Source organism: Dipodomys merriami, unplaced genomic scaffold (genome assembly GCF_024711535.1).
Source record: "Dipodomys merriami isolate MVZ:Mamm:240054 unplaced genomic scaffold, mDipMer1.0.p SCAF_1655, whole genome shotgun sequence".
Classification (NCBI taxonomy): domain Eukaryota; kingdom Metazoa; phylum Chordata; class Mammalia; order Rodentia; family Heteromyidae; genus Dipodomys; species Dipodomys merriami.
The window spans coordinates 111,990-117,520 of NW_027202999.1; the positions used below are offsets into that span (position 1 = coordinate 111,990).

General features: G+C 35.3%; 1 non-coding gene across 1 annotated transcript; it reads left to right on the forward strand.

Moving 5' to 3' along the window:
- Positions 1-3,236: 3,236 nt before the first annotated feature.
- On the forward strand, positions 3,237-3,343 carry LOC138828842 (U6 spliceosomal RNA). The gene has a single exon (XR_011372387.1). It is a non-coding gene; the product is annotated as a U6 spliceosomal RNA (small nuclear RNA).
- The last annotated feature ends 2,188 nt before the right edge of the window (positions 3,344-5,531 follow it).

Here is a 5,531-nt window from a genome sequence, read left to right on the forward strand (position 1 = left end):
TTTGACAATGGCGTACATTTTAATTGGTTTACCACATTTGGTTTGTTTTCAGCAAGGACTGTCTTCACGGAAGATGGTAATGGATGAGGTTTGTAATTATGTATTTTGAAAGGGCTCTAAGTTGTGGATATAGAATATCCATTTCAGTGACTAAATATTTAAATTAAATCCTATAATGGATACTCCAATTTTCTGATTAAAGTGTTCTACAATCTAGATATTTTTTAAGGAAATATTGTAATTGTTTCCTTGGTGACAACGTAATTGGAAGACTTAAAATTTTCTTTTTTTTTTATAGTGAAAACGCTGTACAGAGGGGTTACAATTACATGGGCAAGATAATGAGTACATTTCTTTTTTTTCTTTTTCTTTCTTTTTTTTGGGGGGGGTCTGGTCTTGGGGTCTGGGCGCTGTCCCTCAGCTCTTCAGCTCAAGGCTAGTGCTCTACCACTTGAGCCACAGCACCATTTCTGGCTTTTTTCTTTTTGCTTATGTGGTGCTGACGAATCGAACCCAGGGCCTTGAGCATGCAAGGCAAGCGCTCTACCACTGAGCCACCTTCCTAGCCCATGAGTGCATTTCTTATCAAGCATTGTAGTCTCCTCCTTGGTTTCCCCTTCCCATCTCTTCCCTTCCCATCCTTCCACCCCCTCCCTCTCCACGCAATCCTCCTCCCCGCCCCCACCAAAGTTGTAAAGTTCGTTTTTCCATATAACGACTTGTACATCTCATTGTTCCAAAGGATCCAACTGTACCCCTATTTAAACGATTTGTTTTTTTCCTTCCCTTCCACAAATTATACCAACCTCAAATACAGTGAAAGCAGGGTTATACCATGGGGGAGGGACATACAAAGCAACAAAGAAATAATCTTATAAATGTGTAGAAACAATCACCTGAAAGAAAAAAAATTTGAATACATATATTAGGGTTCACTTCCCTAAAATCAACTTATCTGACCTTTTCTGCTTGACTCAGACATATACTAGTTATTGCAAATAAGGGAAACCATGGGACCTAAGTTTCTTTGGTACCGGCTTACTTCACTTAATATGAATTTTTTTCTATGGAAGACTTAAAATTTTCATATACTATTGCCGTCTTAAATGAAGTGAATGTACCTGGGTTTGCATACAGAACTTTTGGGACAGCATTAATGTTTGAATCTTTGATGGGATTTGATTGGGAATTGTGGCAGGCTTTCATGGTATGAGAAGAAAAAGGATCTGATTGGAATTTATAGCAATATCTAGTTGCTTCCACCCCTGGACAAGTCATTATCATTGGTGAAGATGTTGCCATTTGAATTTACAATGCCCCAGAAAGACCTATGTGTTAAAGAAAAATGACTTTCCATTTCCTCCCAGACTGTGGAGAATACTGAATAGTTCTTCTGGAGATTAAGTTCTTCAGAATAAAACCTATGAGAACATGCACTCTCATCTTCTTTCTTCTTTTCTCTTTTAATCATTCTAGGTCAAAAACATTTCTTTTTGTCATACTCCTCACCTTGACATTGTCTTGTCACAGGCCACCAAAACAATAAAACCGACTGAACATACACTGAAACCTTCAAACTTATAAATCTGAGTAAGCCTTTCTGTTTAATAAATGGACAATATCATTTATTATGGTAGGTTATAAAGCTAACACAGAAATCTAGTCTTTGTAACAATGTAGAGTATATAAAAATGCTTCATTATAAAATATCTAACTCCAAGTTATATTTTGTGTTTTTGTTTCTGTAGATCTTAAGGCTTAAACTCATGGCCTGACTGGTCGTTTTGTGTTCAAGGCCAGTGCTCTACATAAAATCTGAACTGGAACTCCTTTTCTCCTGGTGGTTAATTGGAAATAAGAATCTAATGAACTTTCCTATTCTGGCTGACCTATTCATGTTGCATACTTTATGTAATTCCAATTCTCAGCATTATATACATGTTCCAACTACAATATAAAAAACTTAAAATATACTAAGGATATTTGTAAAGTATAAAATGAGGGAAGAATTTTCATCCTTTAGAAATCTATGCAAAATCTATGCTAAACTATTGATATTTTACTGGACCTTTCCTGCAACCAGTTTGATATAGTTTAATACTTGTCACACAAACTTTCTCTGTATTCTACTGCATATATACTTTTTCACATATGTTTGTATATGTATACATATATGTATCTATCTATATATGTTCCAATGTGCATCATCAGACTTGAAACTGCTTTGTTTTGCTGTTCAGCAATGAACCTTGTCGGCTCATTCTGTGACAATATCTGTTCTCATTTTCATCATTCCTTTATTTACCAAATCATCAACCTTCTAAAATCAGCTGCATTTCTTGGGTAAGGTTACCAATCAGTCCAACAAATATCCACCCAGAGGCTTTTAATAAAGCAAGTTTTAAGGAAGAATATAACATGAAGTGACAACTACAGAAATTCCACAGAGACCTGACATCTTTCACATTTCTGTCTTCCTTCTCTTCTCATACTTCAGAAAGTATTGACTAACACTATAAATATACTGCAATTATAAGTTAAGGATCAGTGTTTTCTTTCCAACCTGAAGCCTTCTTTTCCAGATTCTTGACATAAACTTTTTGGAAGATTTTTTGGATTGTGATGGGATTCCACCCAAAACAAAGCCATGTATATCAAGAAAGTCAATGTTTTCAACTCAGAGTACTAAACAAAAGAGGGAGAAAATTAAGGTTAGCTATATATGTTAAGCACAAATATAGGCAATATCAAGATATCTTGAAATTGTATACTTTTACTGGATAAAGTGGCTCAAACCTGTAATATTATCTACTTAGAAAACAGAGATTAGAGAATTGCAGTTCCAGGCAAGCCCAGACCAAAAAAAAAAAGGAAGTTTCAGAAACTCTAACCATTTGATGGGTGCTATATGTTTTGCTTGTGTTAGGAGGACCACAGTCCAAGCAGACCCAGGCATAGTGATACTTACCTCAAAAGAAGCAATGAAGTTACAATCTGCAGGTATGGCAGTAGTAGAGATACCAAAGTTGTAAAGTTCCTTTCATTGTTGCAATGGGTCTACCTGTATCCCTATTTAAACATTTTCCCCTTCCCCTCCACAAATTATGCCAACATCAAAAATGTGTGCTTATGTAAGAAATGCATGATTCTAAAATTTCATGACAATTCTTTTGAACTTACTTTTTTGTGGAATTGACTAAGAAAATAAATTACACCTTCTATATAAAAAATGTTCTGTGCTTAATCCGGCAGCCTATACACTAACATCAGAATGATACAGAGAAGATTAGCATGGCCCCTGCTCAAGGATGACTTGAAAATTAGTGAAGCAATCCATGTTTTTACAACAAATGCTGGAGGGGATGGGGCCACCAGGGAACCCTACTGCATTCTTGGTGGGAGTGTAAAAGTCTTCAACCACTTTGGAAAGCAGTATGGAGTTTCCTCAAACGACTCCACATAAAGCTCCCCTATGACCCAGCAATCCCACTTTTGTTCATTTACCCAAAGGATCACAAACAAGTCCATACTAAAACTACCAGCACAACTATGTTTATTGCAGCATTATTTACCATAGCTAAGATATGGAACCAACCCAGATGCCCCTCAGTAGATGAATGGATCAAGAAAACCTGGTAAATATATACAATTGCATGCTCTGCCTCCATCAGAAAGAATGACATTGCCCAATTTGTTAGGAAATGGAAAGATTTGGAAAAAAATTTTTAAGTGAAGTAAGCCAACTCCAAAGAAATATAGGTCCCATGGTTTCTCTTATTTTCAATAGCTAATATATGTCCGGGATTATCAGAAAATGTCTTAAGCTATGTGCATTTGACCAGATAAGATGATGTTAAGCTAAACGAACACCAAGATAGGTACACAAGTGATTCTATCTTGCTATTATTTCTAACATACTTATACTGTACGATGTGATTTTTTTTGTTCCTTTATATGTTCCTCAACCACGCTATAACCCCTTTTTTCACTGGATTTGAAGTTGGTGCGCCTACATCTTGTATATACGTTTCTCTAATTTGGGGAGAAGAAGAAAACAACAAAATGCTTAAATAGGGATATGGCTTGACCCATTGTAACAATGAGATGCACAAGACGTATGATGAAAAATGAATTTTACAATTTAGGTAGGGGAAGGAGAGAGGAGGAGTGGAGTGTACTTGTGGAGGTGGGAGAGAAGGGATGGTGGGGAAAAATAAAGGAGGAGGTAACAATGCTTGTTAGGAAATGTACTCATTACCTTGCTCATGTGCAGTATTTTTAAAATAAAAAATGTATAAAAATGTTCTGAGATTGAAGAGTTTATTTCCCTTATTTTATCCATATAATCTTGTTAACAAATAAATTAATGCAAAACACTGACACGAGGGTATTTTGAATAAATGTGTGTGTGTGTGTGCACACGGGTACACAAGTGTGTTGGAGTGCTCAGAATTTGAACTCAGGGCTTTAAGGTCTTGCTAGGCCTTTCCTCTCTAGATTGGTGAGCGACATCTGCACTCCTGGCTCTTTGCTAGTTCATTAAATTTTTTTGAAAAATAATCTCAAAAATAATTTTGCCCTGATTGGCTTCCAACTGTTATCCACAGATCTCAGCCTCCTGAGTAGATATCTCAAGTAAACAAGATTACGGGTGTGACCAAGCAGCACAAGGTTTTCAGAATAATTTTAAAAGTAGAAGAAAATTTACTTCATGGGGGCCTGTTTTTATCATCTCCTACTTTTAAAGCACTTTGCTTTAAAAGTAAAGGTGAATTTATTAAATTAAATGTGAATTTATTTCTCTTTTGGATTCTTAAAAGACAGAAAGTGATGATATTTAAAAGTTTTGGTACTTTTTAAAAAGAAAAATGGAACTGTAGTACAGAAGAAATTTGGCTGTCTTTGAAACTCAATGTATAAGCTCAATTCTGTGCATGATAACGCAATGTTACCAACACAGTCTGTGTTGAAGACAAATTGTGACAGAAAACAATCATCATCGGCAATAATTGCTATGCTATTACTTCTTGAGCAATATTAATATTGAATTTAGAGTGTAAGAGAATGGTGAGATTTTACCTACCTTTTCTGAATTGCTGAAAGACTTTTGGAAACTTTGACTCATTTTTTTCCTCACTGTGTGTATTTGGGCCATGCATTTAGTGCCTTTAATTACAATTTTTCCCAACACTTAAATGGTAATAATATTAGTATTATAGCAAATGTTATCTTAAGAATTAAGAGAATTAAAACTTGTGAAAAACTTAACATAAACTTCTATGAATGAGCTTTTGAGTTTAGCCAACAGTTTTTTAAATACTAAATAAAATGTATTACAGAAACCATTACATGAAGTGAGCAACCAGAAGTAATGTTATCTATTGACCATGCTCTGCTTCCAAGGAAGCCAGGAGGATAACTCTCATGCTGTAAATCAAACTGGTTATCTTATGTCTTGATAGTGTAAAAATATCAGGGACATTTATAAAGAAGGAATGTTGTAGACAGATGTGAAGTCCATATGAAAATGT